This window comes from Lynx rufus, unplaced genomic scaffold (genome assembly GCF_022079265.1).
Source record: "Lynx rufus isolate CCGP_SWC_20201006 ecotype Redwood Valley unplaced genomic scaffold, mLynRuf1.p SCAF_2, whole genome shotgun sequence".
NCBI lineage: Eukaryota > Metazoa > Chordata > Mammalia > Carnivora > Felidae > Lynx > Lynx rufus.
In genome coordinates, this window is record NW_025814834.1 from 122,589,477 (window position 1) to 122,612,245 (window position 22,769).

Here is a 22,769-nt window from a genome sequence, read left to right on the forward strand (position 1 = left end):
GGAATGAAATTTGTCAATATCTGCCAACTTCAAAATATATATATATTTTTACCGAGTAATTTTAATTTGAGAAATCTGTCTTACACAGATATTTACATAAATGTGTAAAAATTCTGTTCAAGGATGTTTGTTGTAGCGTTTTTTTTTTGTAGTAGAAACTTGCAAACAACTAAAATTACAATATATTCATCTTATGAAATTCGGCATCAAGGTTAAAGTAGAATGAAGTAGACGTAACAGTGAGAATTATACTACATTACATCATATTATATATTACAATTAGTGGATGCACTGGGGAAAAAAGTCCAGAAGGATGCTGCTGCCCTTTTAACAGTGTTCCTCCTTCAAGACTTCGATTTCGAGGAGGCTGAGGAGAATGGTGCACTTTCCTTTTTAATTTTTTTTTTTTACGTCTATTTATTTTTGAGAGACAGAGAGAGACAGAGCACGAGGAGGAGAGGGAGACACAGACTCCGAGGCAGGCTCCAGGCTCTGAGCTGTCAGCACAGAGCCTGACGCGGGGCTCGAACCCACAAACCGTGAGATCACGACCCGAGCTGAAGTCGGTCGTCCAACCGACTGAGTCCCCCAGGCGCCCCAGAAATGTGCACTTTTGACTTTACCAACTTCTGCGAGGTCAGAAATTTTGGTAACAAAGGCTATTTTTGTAACGAAGTTTTTTATGTCTTTTTTTAAATAAAGGATGCTTCAGACACACGTGATTTTTTTCAAAAGCATAGGCAGATTCTGAGAAAGCATTAGCATCCAGCTTTCCACTCGTAAGTGACCAGCCCACTAGCTGGCTGCCCAACGTCAAACAGATCTGGTCTTGCCTCTGTGGTGGCCATTGTATTATCTGCCTCAGCTTTTAAAGGCAGTTGCCGCCCCCTCTTCCTCCCACTTCCCTGATAGCTTTTCCCATGCTTTCATGGAGCAAATGGAAAGCAGCTTTCTGTTCTTCTTTTTGAAACAATAATTTTCTCTTCCAGCTCATTCACTTCTAAGTAATGAGCATGACACCCAGGGCACGGACCGTGAAAAAGGAAGGGATTGGCAGATCTGACTATTAAAGTTTAAAACTTTTGTACATACAACCCTCTAAGAAACATTAAAAGACAAAGAACTAAGTGGGGCAAACGAATTGCAAAGGCTAATATCCTTGAAATGAATTTTTTTTTTTTTTTGCGTAAATGCAGAGAGAAAAGACGGACACCTTGATGTTAAAAATGGGTCAAGGTCGTAAAAGGGACGATTCATAAAAGAAGAAATGCAACTGAAAAATAGGCCCATGAGAAAGTAGCCAATTTATTAACAAACAAAGCAATGTAAGTTTTAACATAGATTCTCATTTTTCATTAAAAAAATGAAATAGGGCCCCTGGGTGGCTCAGTCAGTTTAAGCGTCCAACTCTTGATTTCAGCTCAGGTCATGACCTCATGGGTCGTGATTTCAAGCCCCGTGTTGGGCTCTGTGCTGACAGCTCAGAGCCTGGAACCTGCTTCGGATTCTGTGTCTCCCTCTCTATCTCTATCCCTCCCCCACTTGTGCTCTCTCTCTCTCTCTCTCTGTCAAAAGTAAATAAACATTAACATTAATGTTAATTTTGTTAACATTAAATGTTAACATTAATGTTAACATTAAAATTAAAAGAATTGAACTATACAGTGTTGATGATAAGTGAAAACAGACCTTCTGGTATATGGCCAGAAGAAATGCAAATCAGTGTAGTTTCTGGTAGAAAATGTGTCAGTGTGAATCAGAAGCATCAAAAATATTAATATTTGGACCCAGCAAGTCCATAACAATGATTTTGTCTTCTGGAAATAAGGAAGGACTTACAAGACTTACCAGTTAGACACCGGTCTCTTTTACAAGTCAAAATTGGAAGCAATTTAAACGTCTGAGAGGAGGAAGTTGGTTGAGTTAATCACAATACGGACAAACTGACTATAAAAAACAAAGGTCACAATAAGCAATATAATCTCACTTCTGCTTCTCAAAAAGTGTGTTGGGCAATGCAATACTACGTGGCAATGAGAAAGAATGAAATATGGCCCTTTGTAGCAACGTGGATGGAACTGGAGAGTGTGATGCTAAGTGAAATAAGCCATACAGAGAAAGACAGATACCATATGGTTTCACTCGTATGTGGATCCTGAGAAACTTAACGGAGACCCATGCGGGAGGGGAAGAAAAAAAAAAGAGGTTAGAGTGGGAGACAGCCAAAGCATAAGAGACTCTTAAAAACTGAGAACAAGCTGAGGGTTGATGGGGGGTGGGAGGGAGGGGAGGGTGGGTGATGGGTATTGAGGAGGGCACCTTTTGGGATGAGCACTGGGTGTTGTATGGAAACCAGTTTGACAATAAACTTCATATATTGAAAAAACAACAAAAAACAAAAAACAAAAAGTGTGTTGGGTATGTGTTTTCAAAGGATGTCCAGCAGGGCGTGGGCCCCTGCATGGCGGGATAATGGCCATTGCTCTGTTGTCCTTGGTTCTTGTCACTCTTCTAATATTTCTAACTTGATCGCATATTGCGTTTTGACCAAAATTGAAACGTTTATTTCGATTCTCCGTGGGCCCCATACTTACTTAAAAGCTCCAGCACCGTGGGTGAGCGAAGCGCCTGTCTTGGAATGTGAGGTTCCAGGAAAATACAGTAGAAAACACAGTGGGCGACTCATCCCGGTTTCTCCCTCACCGTCCTCACCACGGAAACCATCCTCTGGGGCTTCTCTTGCTCTGTCTTCATGGACCCTTTTTCTTGCCGGACTAATACTCCTGGGGAAATGGATGAAAGGGAAGACGGGAAGAAGCCGAGCAGGACGAGGAAGAAGGAAGGCTTCAGAGGCTGCTGTGGGACCAACTCCTATCCCTGATCAAGGAAATGCCTCCTGTCCTGACCCCCACCGCCCGCTCTTGGGGTCAAGGTAATGCACTGGGGGGAACCAGGCAGTGCTGACGCTCGCAGTTCATACCTGACCGAATGTCATCAGTTGCTGGATGTTGTTTATTATTTTTTTAATGTTTATTTTTGAGAGAGAGAGAGACAGAGCGTGAGCAGGGCAGGGGCAGAGAGAGGTAGAGAAAGAGACACAGAAGCCGAAGCAGGCCCCAGGCTCTGAGCTGTCAGCACAGACCCCCACGTGGGCCTCGAACCCACGAACCACGAGATCGTGACCGAGGCTCAGCCGACGGAGCCACCCAGGCGCCCCTGAGTTGCTGGTCTTTTGAGCGGAAAGAAACTCAGGGAGGGATCTGGCCTCCACATTCCAGCGGAGGGTCCTGAGCTCAGGGAGGCCCAGGTCAGCAGCCAAATCCCCAGCCTCTGGGACACTGTGTGCGTCCTGCTGAGGCCCCCGGCTCATCCTGGCCTCCCTTGACTTAGGAGTCACTAAGTTTGGTCCCATCTTCCTACGAGACATCCATCTCCTCCCTTTGGTGCTTCCCACCGGCCCCTTTCCACACCTTCCCACACGCTCAGGTGAGAAACACGAAAAGGGGGCTGCATGAAGCATGAAGCATGAAGCATGTTAGACTAAAGCCCAGGATTCCAGGGCTTCACGGATGATCGGAAAGGCCACAGCCTGTGTGTATGTTTGCAGCCCGGTCCTGCCCACGTCAGCAGGCTGGATCCGGACAGTCGCATCAGAACCAGCAGCTGCGGCCACAGCCACTCGTGCCGCACGCAGGCCCACAGGTGGCCGCTAATGCATATGCATGGTGGGAGACCCCGTCTCTGAGAGCCTCCTCCTCTGCCAGGTATTACCTCCAGGGGCGGGGGGGGGGGGGGGTGAAAACGGAGTTTTCTTATCTTTTCGCGTCTGCCACCCCCGCAGCAGGGAGGACGGCATCAGCCCACGGAAACAGTTCCTGTGCGAAGTCTGGGTTCCTGAGATGAGCATCACCAGCTTGGAAGTCCCCCAGGGGCCAACTGCGTCTGAGGGGAGGGGTACTGAGGGTTGGTCGGCGACCGTGTAATCACGTGATTACAGAGAAGGGCACTGGGGGCCAAGCCGACCCAGCCCACCGCCTGCCAACTCCCCGGATCTGCGAGTGCAGGCCATGTCTCTGAGCCTCCGTGGCTCATTCGTGGCTCATCCGCGAGCTCATATTGAGATTCCCATGCAGTGACTTGTGTTCAGCCTCCAGGGCGGTGCCTGGCCCCAAAGAGACCCTCCACAAACGCCCGTTTTCCTTCCTGTTGGCCACCACGTTCCTCACAGAGGGGTCTCCTTAAGTGAAGAAGCCGAAGGATAAAATCGAGAAGCTTCACCTTCAGAAAGAAGCTTGAGGCTCTCCAGAGCCTCTCAATCATTTCCAGCAAGAAAGTCAGCCGTGTTAGAGCCACAGGAACTAGAAAACTTTACAAGGTTTCTTAGGCGTGCTTTACTTTTTTCTGTTTTTTACTTTTGTAACCTTCCTCTCCCCCTCCCCCCCCCCTTTATTTCTCAGCGCAGTTTAGCTAGAAGGCCCACAGGACCTGGGAGCTCGTGATCTAGAAAGCGATGAGGCAGGGGACACAGGGAAACAGAGCGCTTCTGGGCCCCTGGGGTGGGAACACAAGCCCAGGAGACAAGGAGGTAGAGCCAGCTGCCGGGAATAGAGGAAAACAGGCCGAGGCCTCGCGCAGCTGGCCGAGAGCAGCGTGCAGCAGGAACTGCCTGCTGACCTTGGCCTAGGCCGCGGGACGGGTGGCTGGAAGCCCGTGCAGCGCTCTCACAAACAGCGAGAGCCCGATAAATGCTGGTTGTAGGAGCAAGCGAACAGAGAAGGTGAAGGAAGAGTTGGTGCTACGGAATTCAAGCTGGGGGACCTGCGGGCCAGGTATGCTTTCGAACTTCTGCTTGCCAGCTGTCCGCTCTGCAAAGCCTCCACGTCTGAAATGGTGAGGTGCGGAGGCGGCACTCTGCCTGCTCAACCCAGATCAGAAGGTTATGGCGAGGGCTAGATGAAGTCACCGACGAGAAACCTACACTGTGCACCGGAAGGGTTTGGAAGGTGCGGAGCTGGTGGGAGTGGCCATGAGAATCTTGCAGCGCGCGGGGTGGGGGGCGGGGTGGACCGTGCAGGGCAGGTTTCCGGGAGTTGGGTCAGCGGTGGTCAGACCCCACACCGGGTGAGAGGCTAAGTGCTTGAGGGTCAGGTGCAGAAAAGAAAACCATCACCTCAGGACAACCCAGGAAATTGATCCCTTCCGGCAGCTTCTAGGGCTGCCTTACTTCTCAGGACGTGGAGGCAAAGTCCCTGCCTGTTTCTGCCACCCTCTGGCCAGAATCTGAACTGCACCCTTGCTGATTTCTCTGTCGATGGTTATAACACCTAACCTTTGCAAACAGACCGTATATTTGCATAGTGTGTTTGGGCTACGCAGTTTCTCTCTCGAAAATGACATTCTCCCACCCACATAATATCTTTGCAGTTATAAGCATTTTTGTCGATGAACAAGCCAAAGTTTGGAGAAGCTTAATGAATTTCTGGGGAGACTTAGCCAGGAGATGAGCCCAGATTCTCTGGCTGTAAGACCTGTGTTCTTTCTGCTATCACTAGAGATGTGTCGGTTAGTTCTACCCCTACTATGGTAGTTCTCAGAATGGGAGTAGGGCGTTCTCCCAGACATCCTCTCCTATCCTTTCCTTCTACCGTGGCCCCCAACTCCCTATACCCCATCTGTATCTGAGGCTGCCCGTGGGCAGGGGTGGCATGGGCAGTCTCCCCCCGCCCCCAGGGACCTCAGACAGGTGAGGGAGGTGAGACAGGCTCCCGGGAAGCAGGGTACCCTTGAGAAGCCTCACAGGTGGAATTCTCAGATCAAAGACGCTCCAGCTGGGAGAAGAGGTGCCTGAGCTGGACCTTGAGAGACCAGTTGGATGCAAGTTCATAAAGAGGTCAACGATGGAGTGCCTGGGTCAATCAGTTAAACATATGCTCTTGACTTTGGCTAGGTCATGATCTCACAGTTGGTGAGTTTAAGCCCCTTGTCAGGCTCTGCACTGACAGCACAGAGCCTGCTTGGGGTTCTCTCTGTCCCTCTCTCTCGGCCCCTCCCCTGCTCACATGGTGTATCTCTCTCAAAATAAATAAACTTAAAAAAAAAAAAAAAGAGGCCAATTAAAGACAACCAGGCATGGGGCCTGGTGGGAGGGAGTCACAGACACCAGGGAGCCTGGAGGGGAGCCGGTGATTGTGAGAGAGGCAGGCAGAGAAGCTGCAGTGAAAGGTTTCATAGAAGGATGAAATTCATACTGTTTTCTTTATGTTTCATTTTTTAAAAATATTTATTTGTTTTTGAGAGAGAGAGACAGAGAGAGACAGAGTGCCAGTAGGGGAGGGGCAGAAGAGAGGGAGACACAGAATCCAAAGCAGGCTCCAGGCTCTGAGCTGTCAGCACAGAGCCCGACACGGGGCTCAAACTCACGGACTGTGAGATCATGACCTGAGCCGAAGTTGGACGCTTAACCGACTGAGCCCCCCAGGCATCCAGGATTTCCTTTTTTTTTAATGGCTGAATAATATTCCATTGTGAATATCTGCCACATTTTCTTTATCCATTCATCCACTGAGGGACCCAGGGTTGTTTCAATGTCTGGCTAGTATAAATAATGCTGCAATGAACATGGGGTGTGTGTATCTCTTCAAGACAGTGATTTCATTTCCTTTGGATATATTCCCAGAAGGTGGGATTGCTGAATCACATGGTAGTTCTATTTTTTAATTTTTTGGGGGAGACACCATACTGTTTTCTAGAATGGCTGTACCATCGTGGTAAGCGTTCTTATGACAAAAACACAGGGACACGAGAAAACTTTAGAAGGTGTTGAATATGTCTGTTCCCTTGATCATGGTGATGGTATCACGGGTGTTTGCATATGTCCAAACTCAACAAATTGTGTACATTAAATACATGCTGTTCTTTGTGTATCAATGATACATTTATGGAACTTGTTTTTTTTAATGTTTATTTTTGAGAATGAGAGAGAGAGAGACAGAGTGCGTGTAGGGAGGGGCTGAGAGGATAGAATCCGAAGTAGGCTTTAGGCTCTGAGCTGTCAGCACAGAGCCCGACATGGGGCTCAAACTCACGAACCGTGAACTCATGACCTGAGCCGAAGTCAGACATTTAACCGACTGAGCCACCCAGGTGCCCCTGGAACTGTTTTGTTTGTTTGTTTGTTTGTTTGTTTGTTTTTTAAGTTTTTTCTTGAATGTTTATTTATCTTTGAGAGAGAGAGAGAGAGAGAGAGACAGAGAGACAGAGCATGAGCAGGGAAGGAGCAGAGAGAGAGGGAGACACAGAATCTGAAGCAGGCTCCAGGCTCTGAGCTGTCAGCACAGAGCCCGATGCGGGGCTCAAACTCACGAACTGTGAGATCACGACCTGAGCTGAAGTGAGACACTTAATCGACTGAGCCACCCAGGTGCCCCTGGAACTGGTTTGTTTTTTTTTTAAAGCAACAACAGAGGAGCTCTCTAGAAGGTCCCTGGAAAGGGGCCTGCATCCTAGGCCTCCCCCCGTCCCCGTGGGTTTTGTCTGTAAACTTGTAACTAATCCCTCCTCCCTCCCCATGGGGGAGGGGGCAGTGCCACGTGCCAACGTGTGCCAAGTATGTATTAATAAACTCTGAACCATATTGGCAGCTTTGTGGTTTGCTATAGCCTTTTGCAGCCTGGGAAACGTTTTCCGATTAGAAGCCCCTGCTGTTTTATCTATTACATGTGAAAGTGAATACGTCTCCACATGTCCGCTGGGGGTTGGCAAGTAACATCAGAGTGTGCAGTGAGGGGAAAGGAATTAAAAAGGGAGCTAATGTCGTCCTCGGGGAATAGCTGGGGAAGGGAAAAAACCACTCTGGAAGAGATTTGCAGAGGGATAGTTTGCCATGTATTGTGACCACTCAAGGCAGAAGAACGTGTATGTTGTCCGCGCCCCCACCGTGTAAAAGGCAGCTGTAAAGAATGTGATGCCATGGGCTGACTTAGAGGGGGAGACTTTTTTTTTTTTTTTTTTTATCTCACAAGGCAGATTTGATTTCCTGTGAGCCATATGCTTGCTTTTCTTTTCCCCAAAAGGTCCATAATCTCATGTGGGAGAAATTCAGTTTTATTGGCTTTCAGAGAAGAGGGAATTGGAAATGTTAGATAAATAGAGACCACATGGCCCAGAATTTCACAGCACTCCCCCAAGGCTGTGGGCGGGCGTGTGCCACGAGGCCATAGATTTGTGGACGGAAGTGCAAAACGGACGTGTGCATGAGCTGTGGGCAGGGCATCAGGAAAGGTGGGATTTGCCCCCTGCTCTGTTGCTTAACGTTTTGGAAGCCCACTTTCCCCGTAGTGTGGGACCAGAGCAGGATTTGCTCCGTGTATCTGGCAAAACCAATGTAAGTATCCAAGGGAGCACGGTATGATCCCTAGGACTCGAAAGGGCCAGTCGTGGGCCAGGCACTGTAACTTACAATCCGACCCAAGCTAAGGTATTTGTTTAGGCACATTTTAGGTAAATACTAATTAAACCCTATGTTAGAACACTTTGTCTACAAGTGGCATAAAAAAAAGTAGCAGGAAGCCACCTGAAAATAACCTTAATCAAAATATAAAGCAAATGAAATGAAATGAAATGAAAGAAGTCACAAGGATGCAATATACAGCATGGTGACCATACTGAATAATACCGTATTATGTATTTGAAAGATGCAAAGAGTAGATTGTCAGACGCCTCGTTCCAAAAAAATAAAAAATAAAACTGGTAACTGTGTATAGTGATGGATGCAACTAGGCTTATAGCAGTGACCATTTTTTGCAATGTGTAGAACTATTGAATCATGATCTTGTACACCTGAAACTAATAGAATGTAATATGTCAGTGATACCTCAATTTAAAAAAAAAAGTCTTAAAAAAGGCTAGACGTAAAGCTACCATCTGATCCAGCAATTCCATGCTTAGGTATTTACCTTAGAGAATCGAAAACATGCTAACATCATTCTTGGCAATGAAATAGGGAGTGCTTCCCCTGCCCCCCCCCCCCGCCTTGCCAGAAAGCAAAGACCTTACTCAAAATAGGGAGGTGATTAGCTCCGTCGGTCTATCCGTCTGAAAGCTGACAGTACTTTACAGAGAGGCTGCTGTGTGCCAGTTTCTATTCTAAGAATGGCATATATAACAGCAATCCGAATAGCCCCGGTTTCTCCAAGGATGTATATTCTAATGGAGCGATATAGCTAATAATAGCCACGTGAATATATACATTTTTTAGGTGGTGGTATGTGCTATAAAGAAAACGAAAGCAATCCCAGGGGCTGCAGGGTGATGAGGCGGTACCATTTCAGGCAGAGGGTCAGGGATGGCCTAACTGAACAGGTAACCGTTGAGCAGAGCCCTGAAGGAAAGGAGTAAATCATGCAAGGGTCTGAGGGAAGAGCATTTCAGGGAGAGGGAACAGCAAGTGCAAAGGCCGTGGGGTAGGAGTTAAAAGGCTAGTGAGGACAGCGTGGGCTGAGTTGGGGTGAGGGTGGTAAGAGATGAGGTCAGAGGGGGAGCAGGCAGGTCAGGCAGGGCCTGAGAGTCAAGGTAAGGGTCTTGGAGTTGAATGGAGAGTTTCAGGGGGTTCTGAGCAGAGCAGTGGTGTTATCTGACATATGATTTTGCTAGGGTCTCTGTCTGCTCTGTGGAGAATAGGGGATAAGGGACAGGGGTGGAGTCTCTGTGAGGGCTGTGGTGACGGTCTGAGCCGGAGGCCCAGGAAAACATCAGCAGACACCCAAGAAGGGATCGCATTAGGGGTATATCCCAAAGGCAGTGCCGGTGGAGTTTGCTTCTGGATCAGCTCTAGTGTGGGTATAGGACCGAGGTCTAGGAGCGGTCCGGGCACAGTGGGTCCATTGGCCCTGCTTTCGTCTGTATCTTCACTTTCAGGTGGGCTCTTTCATATGGTGGTAAAGATGGCCACCAGTACCTCCTGGCCCACTTGGAGAGCCTCTCTCAGAAGAGCAAGGATGCTTTTTGTTCTGGAAGGATCCTCTCTTATCTCATTGGTCTGAACGCTGTTGAGTACTCACCCCTGAACCCATGAGACTAGCCAGGGGGTGGAGTTGCATTGACTGGGCTATGCCTGAGCCACAGGCCCCATTCCCAGAGCGCCAGGTAGGGCCAGCTTCCCTTCGCCACCTGGGGAGATGTGGATAATGGAAAGAAAACCAAGAGTGGTCACTGAGAGAAGGAGGCTGGGTGTGGCTGACCACCAGTGTCCACTGCAGCCAGGTGGCGTTTACCAAGGGCATCAAGTGCAAATGGAAAGGGCTACGCATCAGAGCTGCACACGGGTGAACTATCACGTATGGAGGCTGAGGAAGAAGGGGGGCCAGAGATATTTCTAGAATAGTTTAGGCAATGGTGCTACTAGAAATGGGGACCGTGGGATCCAAATCATGTTTCCGTTGCAACGGGGCAAGGTGATGAGTTAGAGAGAGGCATGGGAGAGAGAGAGAGAGAGAGAGAGAGAGAGACACGTGAATGGCTAACCACAGGTCAAGGCACAATGAAATAGATGTTCAATACGAAGAATAAGCCGCATATGCAGGGGAAGCTATAATGGTGATGCCTGCAGGTCAGAGAGGGAGACATGGGACAAATTGTCCAGAAAGGGACAAATAGGCCGGTAGACATTTGGATCTGGCTCTCAACAGCCCAGGAGTGGAGTTTCTTTTTGTCATTGATAATGAGCACTTAATTATCCTGGGCCATGACCCTGCTAGGTAGGGAGCATCATTTCAGTTCACTCTGCCACCAGTGTGTGCACCAGAACTGCTAATAGGTGGCCCGTGTGACTGCTCTGGTTCCCTCTTCCTTCTTGCCCCAGGGCACAGCCGTCTGTTCCATCAGCGAAACAGCCAGCGGGAAAATGGAGGGGCAAAGGACACTCGGTTTGGCCGCAGACGGAGGCCCAGAGAAAGCTGGGTGGTTTTCAGGGAAGAAGCATGCGGAGAAGGAGGGGGTCCCCCCATAATTAAAGCCCGACACAGCACTTCTTGTAAAGGAGAGCAAAATGCAATCAGTGCAACTTCCCCAAAGACTGTTGGAAAGCTCCGGAGAAAGAAATACTCTCCTGTCTGTGGAGAAGAAAGAGAATTAAACAAGAATATGCTGCATCAGTTAAAGCTTCCCGGGAAAAGATAAGAGTGGTGGGGGAAAAAAAATCAGAATTAGATCACACCAGCCAAAGCAATTAAGGAGAATAAGATGTGCTTTTACAAATATCAGGGGAAAGGAGATTATGGAGAGGAAATAAGACTTAATAAATGCAGAGGACCATGAAATTAATGATGACCACAAACAGCTGAAATACCCAATTCACTCTTTGTTAGCCTTTAACTAGGAAACAAAGAAAAGAAAGCGCGCTATTACAACGTAAGGGCGACTTGAAGGGATCGTGGAGTAGACGCTGGCAGGGAGGAGGGTTCTGAAACATCGCGGGCACCTTCCTGGGACCCAACGCTCATGCAGCAGCCCAGCCCTGCATTTGCACTGGTGATGCACCATTTCCTGAGTTTCGTGAATTGACAGAGCTTGAGCAAAGAAAGTAGAGTGAGGAGAGGGAGATGGGAAGGACAGACCCTGGGCCAGGCGCCTCTCGGCCATGGGGAGTTGGGAACCATCAGAGTGGCCCCGAGGTAAACCACACACGGGAGCTCACCGGGTCTGCGGCATGGCTCTCCCTGCCATCCTTCCCTGCCTCGCTCTCTCCCTCCTCCTCTGGCGCCCACTATTCAGTGGTCAGTACACGTCTATTGGCTTATTCCCCGCGAAGAGCTCACCCATGAGATTGCCAGGTTTGTGAGAAATTGTAGGAACTGCAGAGAGGCCGGAGCATGCTGAGGAAATAAGAGTGGCTCGTCCTTCTTTGCTCAAGTGAGGAGATGGAGTTGGTTTGCATAGCTTGCTACCAGGAGTCCTGACCAATACAGCCAGCTGCTGCGACAGGCCCTGGGGATAAGGGTGTGAAGATAAGGGCATTGCTCTCCAAGAGCTCACAGCCCAGTAAGGGCAACATCGTATAAACAGAGCTTTGCAAGAGGATGTGATAAACGCCATAATGGTGGACGTGCGGGCAAGGTGCCTGACAGAGGACGAGGGAGCCTCTCTGCTAGGGGAGGCCAGTGAAGGCTTCTGAAAGTCCCCCATGCTTTCTTCTGCTGGATGACACCAATCTTGACCAGAGGCAAAGGAGCGCCTTTCAGACAGCAGGTCCCCATGTGCAAAGGCCAAGAGGCACCAACAGTGTGGCATCCAGTACATAAAGTCATGCCCTTTCCTTTCTACATCTTCCCCGTATCTCTACCCTCCGCAGCCCGATAGTCTTTTATAAGTCAAATGTTTCTAGAGAGAGAGTTTTAGGAATAGATCGAACTGTTGGCTAACCACAGGTGTTAGGGACACCCTCTCCTCCCTTACTTGCCTTACAAAGGAGACTCAAATGTGAGAACAGCGCTGAACCAAGCAATAGACTTTCTGACCTGGTGGTTACAGAGGTTTGGGGGCGGTGGAGGGAAGATTCAAGAGCTGGAGTGCCATATTGATGACCACCTCCTGGGTCCAGATGGCTCTTAGGCCTCTGGAAAGCCACTGGGAAGCACAGAGCACCTCACACAGCTTCTCTTCATTCATTCATTCATTCATTCATTCATTCAAGAGGCGCCATGCCAAGCACCAACATGGTTCCCACCATCCCAGAGACGAAACCGTCACAGAAACGGAGGAATACCTGTAAATGGGAGACGTGCTGGGGAGGAGAGGCACAGGCGCTGTGACCTTGGACCCCAGGGGAACACGATCTGGTCAGGAAGGTGAGGGAGGCCTCCCTGCGGAAGGACCTGGGATGGGAAGGACCGGTAAGCCTTTACCAGGCCAAGACAATGAAAGAGCATTGGCCCAGGGCAGGGACAAGAGCAGGGGCAAAGGCCCATGTGAGGATGGCAAGTGGGCAGGATGGGTGATAGACTGAATGTAGTGGTGTGGGGTGCAGGGTACGGAGAGGGTCACATATCTGGCTGGGGAGAGGTGCCACCAACCAAGTGGGGACCCTAGAAGAGGACGTGTGGCCTCACTGAGCCTGGGCTCCTCTTACTCTTCACACGGACCTGCCCAGGGACCATTTGGAGGGCCCAGCGCTGTCACCATCACCCTGACTGGGCCCCAGACATCTGCTTTGATCATCAACAGGCCACATCATCTCCACTTCCCCAGTGGAGGGAACGTGGCACCGTGAGGCAACATTATTGCCACTGACCATGATGTTGCAACTGTTACTGTCATTCTATACTGTTTTCGCCAACTGCCTTTTTGGGTTTTTTTTTCCCCCTCCTGAAAAGAGATGGGGCTAATGGTGAAGACAAAAGGCCTGAAAAAGAAGCTATTGACTTGGCAAAACGTACTGAAGAGTTCTATGATCAATCAATCATACAGCGTTGGAATTGAAAGGAAACTTAGGGGGGAAAAAAAGAAAAAAGAAAGAAAAAAATCTCTTCCAGGGCAACTTTGACAGCTGTTAAAACACCCCTCGCTTCAGTGTTTCCAATCCCTGGGAGCAAACTGTCTCAAAAAGCAGCCGGTTCCATTGTGAGAGGGCTCTGATAGCAGGAGATGGGCTTTTCTTGTATGGAGTCAGAATTGATCTCTGAGCAACCTCCACCCACCTGTCTTGGTTCCATTCTCCGGAGGCAGAGCGGGTCAACGTCCCTTTTAAAATGTGGTGCCCAGAAAGCGACACAGGACTCCAAATGCGGTCCGATTCAGTTAAAGCCCTGTGGGGAATTGAGAGGGCAAAAAAATAAAATAATAAAATAAATAAAGCCCCTGAGTTAACCAGCTTTAAAAGATGACAGTCACAGAAAGGCCCATGAGTGCAACCTTGGAACCATAAACTAAAGGAGGCCTTTGAAAATACCCAGCCGGCCCCTTCCCCCCAAAGAGGAAAATCACACGTCAACCTGTCCAAGCCGGAGAAGCTGACCTATTTTTTAAGATCTCCCAAAGCCAGAGTTCCAAGGATGTTTACTGCCGAGAGACTGCTTACAAATCAATCATTATAAGATATTTTCAAATCAGTGTTTTCGAGTAGACGAATTTGTTTCCACGTTTTCCCCTCCCGCTTGCTATTCTCTCTCCTACCACATAAATTGTCTTTCTAATGAAGCCGCTTATTGTAGCATATTCCGAGAGCGCGTGTTCTTTGGCTCCTGTAGTGTTTCAGTTCCTACGGCATTAATTAACCACACTTCTCTATCATTTTCCTCTTTTTTTTTTTTTTTTTGTAGGGGTCCATGCTCTTTATCCTTATATCGTTGCATAATGCTTTGTGGGACGGATGTGTTCTCGAAATCGTGTGCAAATCTAATCTTCGTAAATCGAGTCTCTTCAATGAGAAGTGCCTTCCAAATGCATTTCGAGCGTTCATTATTTAAAAGAGCTCCGGGGGAGGCGGTCTGGCAGGGCAGGAAACACGGGGTCTTTGGATCCAGACATCTGGGTCCACCTCTTACAAGCTGCCACCTTGACCAGATGCATCATCTATATGAGCCTTGGTTTCTAATCGGTGAGATGGGAATAATTATTCCACAGTAGAAGGTTGTAGAAAATAAATCAGCAAGGCGAAATTCCCATGTCTTAGGAAATAGATGCGCCTTCCTCTCTTTAAAGTGAAGAATCCGGGGCGCCTGGGTGGCTCAGTGGGTTAAGCGTCCGACTTCAGCTCAGGTCATGATCTCGCGGTCCGTGAGTTCGAGCCCCGTGTCGGGCTCTGGGCTGATGGCTCGGAGCCTGGAGCCTGCTTCCGATTCTGTGTCTCCCTCTCTCTCTGCCCCTCCCCCGTTCATGCTCTGTCTCTCTCTGTCTCAAAAATAAATAAAACGTTAAAAAAAATTAAAAAAAAATAAAGTGAAGAATCCATTTTAAAATGAATAATCTTGCAAAATTTTATTTTGCACGTTCAGACGTTTCCAAGCACTCATTCCTTCTTCTTCTTCTTCTTTTTTTTTTTTTAAGTTTTATTTATTTGAGAGAGACCGAGACAACATGAGTGGAGAAGGGGCAGAAAGACAGGGAGAGAGAATTCCAAGCAGGCTCTGCACAGAGCCCGACACGGGACTCGAACCCACAAAACCATGAGATCAAGACCTGAGCCGAAACCAAGAGTCGGATGCTTAACCGACTGAGCCACCCAGGCACCCCTCTGATCGCTCATTCTTAAAGCAGGACATAATCACGTACTGACTTCGCTCTCTGACTTTGGAAGCTTTCTACAAAACATCTTCTTGGGTTCCCCTCTCTTGCTCCCTACCTCGTTCTGGGCACACCGCCTCATCTGGTCCGGAATGGGGGTTGACATCGGCAGGCTACCGGCTGCCTCGTCACATCCCTGCTTTGATCCACTGCACACGGGTTCTTGAAGCTTAGGTCACATTCTGCCTTTCTCACTGTCACATGTCTCTTCTGAATATCTTCACCTGCCTTTTCCCATGACATCTGGGTCTCAGTGGTTCTCCCAGGGCTCTTATCCACAAGTCTGGAGTTTTGCATGTGCTCAAATCACCCTCCCTCCTACCTGACTTTGAGCTCCTTGAGAGAGCATGTCCACAGGCCAAACCAGTGCAAGAGTGAACAGCTAGTGACCCTCGCTGGAAGTTCTTTCTGTAGCCTGACATATGGAGCAAGTCACTTTGCCTTTCTGGGGTTCCATTTGCCATCTGTAAAACGAGGAAACACAATGATCTCAGGGGTTTTCCAGGCTTGAGTTCCCAGTCCTTAAAGGTTCACCATGGGGAAAATGGAGACATGGACCAGGCAATACTCGGTATTTTTAAATTTTTTTTTCAACGTTTTTATTTATTTTTTGGGGACACAGAGAGACAGAGCATGAACGGGGGAGGGGCAGAGAGAGAGGGAGACACAGAATCGGAAACAGGCTCCAGGCTCCGAGCCATCAGCCCAGAGCCTGACGCGGGGCTCGAACTCACGGACCGCGAGATCGTGACCTGGCTGAAGTCGGACGCCCAACCGACTGCGCCACCCAGGCGCCCCAATACTCGGTATTTTTAAAAGCTCCGAAGAAAGTATACAGTGCATACTCGGTATTTTTAAAATACTCGGTATTTTTAAAAGCTCCGAAGAAAGTATACTGCACTGGCTAATTTCAACGCCGTCTCCTTATCTGGCTGGGATGATGTCAGTTTGGTGTGGTATCACAGGTAAAATCGTGTTGCTCAGCATGTACGTCAGTCAGGATTCTTGGTCGCAAGGAATAGGAACCAAGTCTGATTGACTTAAGCAAAAAAAAAAAAAAAAAAAAAAAAGCCCATTGGAACAATGTCCACTGGTCCCGGAAGAAACAGAGAAGCAGGAGGGCCAGGCTCTTGAAATGGCCAGCAGCTAGGGGAACCTGAGTAAAAAGCAACCTGCTTAGACTAGCCCTGGACACTGGTCAGGGAGCCCCTGGAACCACCACTCGAGGGCGCAGGATGTTGCTGCCTGGAGGAATGAGCCCCAAACCATGGCTGCTGCTGTGTGCCCCTCACTCTGGGTGCAGAGTCCCAGGTCAGACCATCCGGCCGGCTCATCTTCAGCTTTCTGTGCTCACGTCCAGCTCAGACAGGGACAAGTGTCAGGTCATCAGAGACTCTTTTGTGTTAGGAGAACTCCCCAAATACAGAAAGAGGAGCCACAGCTGGGCGGCCCCCCTCCCAACTGGCACATATCCACTATGGTTGCTAAACGTCATTTTTTTTAAATGTTTATTTATTTTTGAGAGAGAGACTGAGAATGAGGAGGGGAGGAGCAGAGAGAGAAGGAGACACAGAATCTGAAGCAGGCTCCAGGCTCCGAGCTGCCAGTACAGAGCCCTGTGCGGGGGCTCGAACTCACGAACTGAACTGCGAGATCATGACCTGAGTCGAAGTCCAACTGCGTCAACCAACTGAGCCATCCAGGCGCCCCCGGTTGCTAAGTGTCATGATGAGTAAACCAATTAGAACTTAATCCATGGTGGAGGGAGAGCTTATTTCAGAACATAGGATTGATGGAGAAACAAATAGCAAACAGGCTTGATGGTTACAAAGGGGGTCAGGGTGCCTGGGTGGCTCAGTTTGTTAAATGTCTGACTCTTCATCTCAGCTCAGGTCTTGATCACAGAGTCATGAGTTCAAATCTGACGTTGGGCTCTGCACTGGGCTTGGAGACTACTAAAAAAAAAAAAAGATTGGCCAGAATAGATTATTTCTTTTTTAATTTTTGTATTTATTTTTGAGACAGAGCATGAGCATGAGCAGGGGAGGGGCAAAGAGAGAGGGAGACACAGAATCGGAAGCAGGCTCCAGGCTCTGAGCCGTCAGCACAGAGCCCGACGCGGAGCTCGAACCCACAGACCGCGAGATCATGACACGAGCCGAAGTCGGACGCTTAACCGACTGAGCCACCCAGGCACCCCCAGGATAGATGATTTCTAATATTTCAGGGTAGGTTGAGGTGCCCCCTGCAGACAGAATGAGGAAACAGGGACCAAATTGATCTCAAGCTCTCTCTTTCATCAAATATGTGTCATAAAAACCTAGACTTGTAGAATTAATCACCGTTCAGAAATAATTAGGCACAGCTGACATCAGGTTCTGCCACATAGCAAGACAATAGAAGGAGTAATGGCATAAACATGATACAAAGCTTTCTCATAGGTAAGAGAAATCTGGAGGCAAGTGGTCCCAGGCGGGTATCATTTCCTAGTGTTCATGAACCCAGGCCTCTTCTATTTGTGTTCTGCCATTCTTAGTAGTTCAGGGTTTTCATCCACAAGGATAGCTCCTCAAGGCTGCTGGAGCTCCAGCCACCATGTCTACGCCCCAGATAGGAAATAGGAGGAATGGTGAAAAAAGACAGAAGGCAAAAGGGCGCATACAAATCGATGCCTCTGAAGACTTTGTGAAAATCACGGTTAACGTGTCTGCTTACATCTTATTGGCTACGCCTAGCTGTGAGACCACCTGGGAAATAAGGTCTTTTAGCTGGTCACACTGCCACCCAAAGACTGAGTGGGCAGCTAGCAGTCTTCACCTCCTCAAAGATGAGCAGAGGGAGTCATAGGTCTGGTTTGGTGGCCATTGGCTCTCCTTCTGCCCTCCTTCATCCCTCTCCCCAAATTTATGTGGTGTAGCTTAAGACCCAGGAAGCCTCGGTGGGAAAAACCAGCACAGGTGCCTTAGGAGAGAGCTTTCCGAAACATCTAGAAGGTGGGTCCTGCGAGGGACTTCCTAGAGAACAATAAAAACAATCAGCAGGTACTGAGTATCTGTCCTCCGCCAGGCACACTGTGTGAAGCGGTTTATCTCTGTCACCTCATTCTCCCAGCGACTCCATGAGTTGGCACAATTGTACCCAGCCTGCAAGTGAGGAAACCAAGGATTGGTGGCAGTGAGCATCTGGCCTGCTCACAGTAAGTGGGCAGCGAGCATCGAAGCCTGGGTCTGACTCCTGAGCCTAAGTTCTTTTTTTTTTTTAATGTTCATTTATTTCTTTTGAGAGAAAGAGAGAGAGAGAGCAGGGGCGGGGCAGAGAGAGAGGGAGGGAGGGAGAGAATCCCAAGCAGGCTCTATGCTGTCAGCACAGAGCCCGATGCAGGGTTCAGACTCCCGAACCGCGAGATCATGACCTGAGCCGAGATCAAGAGTTGGATGCTTAACCGACCGAGCCGCCCAGGCGCCACTCGTGAGCCTAAGTTCTTAACCAGCCCCCTGCAGCTCCGCTGACCCATACGGGGCTTAGTGGCCACGAGTAGCGATGCACGTGTAGATACAAGGCAGTTGACCTAGAAGGTGATTTGATGGCTCAGTGGCCCCCTGCAGGGACTTGTGGCTATCACACTGAATAGTGAAGACATAAAATATTTTCTTTCTTTTTTTTTAAAAATTTTTTTTAATGTTTATATTTGAGACAGGGAGAGACAGCATGAATGGGGGAGGGTCAGAGAGAGAGGGAGACACAGAATCCGAAACAGGCTCCAGGCTCTGAGCGGTCAGCACAGAGCCCGACGCGGGGCTCAAACTCACAGACCGCGAGATCATGACCTGAGCCGAAGTCGGCCGCTTAACCGACTGAGCTGCCCAGGCGCCCCGACATAAAATATTTTCAACGCCACAGAAAGTGCTGCTGGACGGTGCTGTGCCAAGGAAATGGATTGTTTCTGGCTTCCATTCCTCGTCCCGAAGGAGGCGATGGGATATTCTCTTCCTTCCTCCGGCCTCCTCTTTTGTTTCCCAGTTGCTCTGGCTTGCAACCCTCTACAACTCGCTGTGAAAAGAAGTTGAAGAAATTCCGAAAACGGATAATACCCATGGAAGTTGGGAACGCGGCAGCCTGTGATATTTCTGAAGCTACAGTACTTGGCTTTGGGGCAGGGGGACCATTGTGGGGACGGGGCTGACTTGGCACTGAGGACGCTCCCTGGAGTTTACAGTCTGCTCAGCTCACAGGGTGACGGCTAGACGGGGGTGAGTTCCCGAACACCACACTGCAGGCCCCTCGTCTTTTTATTTCTTTCTTTAGCTTTCATTCTCTCCTTTCCCGTTTTGGCACAGGCCCAATGTGTTTCGCTTTAAACTTGCTCCTTTAGGCACACCTGGGTGGCTCGGTTGGTTGGGTGTCCGATTTCGGCTCAGGTCATGATCTCGAGGCTTGTGGGTTCGAGCCCCGCATCAGGCTCTGTGCTGACAGCTAGGAGCCTGCTTCTGATTCAGTGTCTCCCTCTCTCCCTGCCCCTCCCCTGCTCAAGCTCTGTCTCTTTCACTCTCAAAAATAAATTAAAAAAAAATTACATCAACTTGCTCTTTTAAAAGGTTGCAGAGCTCTGGGCTGCTGCGAAGTCAGATTTTTAAGAGCACATTTGCATCTTTTCTCAGCTGCTGCCTTAATTACACATAACAAAGGTATTGCGCTATAAAAGAATAGTTGATGAGCCTGAACTATAATAAAAAGGTCTTGCCAAAAGCCATTTCCTTTGTCAAGAGAGAACTTGCTCAAAGGCAGCGTGAAGCCATGATTCATTCTTCTACCCCAAGCGTTACTCCGAGAGAGAAATTCGGTTCGTTGGGAGTGGCTGTCGCACGCACTTGAAGCAGTGACGGAGCCCTCAGTCAGCACCCCTGCTTCGGCTGGGAACGGAGGACAAGGGAAGCCCAGTGCCGTGTGACCGGTTTATCGGGGTCTGAAAATTTTGCCGGCCGACGACCTGATTTCGTAAATACAGCTCTGTTGGCACAAGGCCCATGGCCATGCTCCTTCGTTTATGTGTTGTTTGTGGCAGCTTTCTCCCTGCAGCAGCCGCACTGCGTGGACGTGCCCTGTAAAGCCTAAAATACTGTGACCCTTCCCCAGCCCCTGGCTTAGAAGGTGGGAGTGGGTGGCAGGTCGTTTGGATGTGGCTCCAGGAGGGTCTGCCCTGCCCCTGCCCCTGCCCCTGCCCTCCCTCCTGGTCCAGGACGGCATCATCTCACCCCTGCACCTCTGCCTACTGGTGTCCCCCCTGTCCTCTGCAGTCTGTGCTGCACACTGCGGCCAGGGTGCCCCCTCGAAATAGAAGCCATTTCATGCCACTGCCTCGCTCTAAACCCTCCGAGGGCTTCCACATCATAGACGGTAAAATCCAGGGTCCTTCATGTGACCACAGGGCCCGACATCATCTGCCCGCCACCCACCCCATTACCTCTCTGACCTGCTCGCTTTGCCTGGCTCCCTCTGCCCCAGTCACCCCCCCCCCCTCCTGGCTGAGCCTTGAACTGCCAGGCTCTGCCCCCACTCACTGGCTGGCCTCCCAGGATGCCCGTCCACAGTGTGGCCTTGCTGTTGGGAGGTGGCAACCCCGTCCGATCCCGGGCATTTGGGGTAGTCTCCTGACTCGTTCTCACCTCCGCGGCATAACAGGAAGTGGGGTCTGTCGCCACCGGGGGGGTGCAGGTCTTAAGAACTGTTTGTGCCTCCTCTACTCCCCATCTGCCGACTCAGCTGGGAGGTCTTTGAGGCCCTTGGAAATGGGAAAGCCACAAGAGGGAAGGCATGTGAGTCTCTGGACCCAAAGAAAGCATGCTGTCCATCAACCAGCAACGCAACACCGGAAGGAACACGAGCAGGAAATAAACATCGGTTGTGCCGTATTGTTATCGTGAAGTTCTGGGATTCGGTCGCCTCGACGGTGAGTGTCATCCTGACCAACAGAGAACCTTTGCATTTGCTGTTCCCTCTGCCTGGAATGCTCTTCCCCAAACATCTGCATGGTTTTCTACATCCTTCAGCATTCCGTTCAAATGCCTGAGCAAATCACCTGTGTCCCAGCTCCATTTGCCCCTGTACGGTTTTATTTTTCTTCGTGACACGCGGCGTCACCTGACATCGTCTTTATTTACTAGCTTATTCAGCACCTGACCTGTTTGCTATCTTTCTTACTCCGCTAGAATGTAAGTTCCCAAGCACTCAGCACAGTGTCTGCGAAGTGTAAGCGTTTGCTGAATGAACGAATGAATGAATGAACAGACTAACAGTCCCAAGGGTCTTCCTGATGATGTACGCAAGGACTAATAGGAAGAGTGATAAGGTGGGGCGGGGAAAAGAAAGGATGTGGCGTGACTCTTTTTGCAATTTTTAATACTAAGCAAAGTATCATTTGATGGCAAGGCAACGTGGACGCCAGGCAGGGGGAGCCGTTGCTTTCGTGCGGGTGGGGGCCACAGGCAGCAGCACTCGGTGAGAACCGCTCTCTCTGTCGCCCCTGAGCCCAGGCTGCTCGGAATCTCAGGGGCTGGGCATCAGAATTAGCCTGAGGGGCCCGGGGAAGCTTGCCAAAGGAGACAACACCCAGGAGGAGCTCGCCGTGAGAAGAAGCCAGGAGAGGTGTTCCTGGCACAGGGGTGACCCCGAGACGTGCCACAGCCTGGTGGGTTTGCGGAACCCTGAGCGGTTCGGTATGGTGTGAACTGAGGGGCAGGTGGGGAGTGGGGGAGGGTGTGGGGCCAGATCATGAACAGACTTGCTTGTTGTGCTAAGCAGCTTCAACTGCCTCCTGAAAGCGATGGGAACCAGGCAAGAGAGGGATAAGCAGGGGAATGGCATAATCAGGGGGGCGTTTTACGAGGCTCGTTCTGGCAGGGGTTGGCATGGGCGTGAGATGAGGGACCAGGTGAGGCAAATACATGGACACGTCCTGGGGGTGGTCCAGGACCCCGGCCCCTCACTGCTGGAAGACCACACAAACCGTGGCGCCCAGCTCTCGCTGTGCCAGCTAAGGAGGTGAGTGCCATCTGGGTCTAGTTCCATAAAACCGTGGGCTCCAGGAGACAACAGTGGCTTCAAAAAGTGCATGTCTGAAACCTTACTGAGCTCTGCATTCACCCTCTCTCACTGTCCAGCAGGGACAGTCCCCCACGGGGACGGGGACCCTGATGGATCACTGCCCCAAACCGGTGCCTGTGAATACGCCAGGGGCCTGGGGTCACCGCCAAAGGGAGGATGTTTGGGAGGCCCAGGCATCAGGTCTGTTGTGTCATGACATGCTTTTAGGGTCCTGGCACCTGCGGGGTACCCGGAGAGAGGACATCAAGGGTGTATGAACTATGCTGCTGCATTTCAGAGGAGCGGGGTTGGCATTCGCCAGTTAGGGGAGGCCCAGGGAAGGCGGGATGTCAGCGATGGGCAGCTGGAGCCACCCAAATGTCAGCAGTGGGTCTTTCATGACTCTTGGTTTG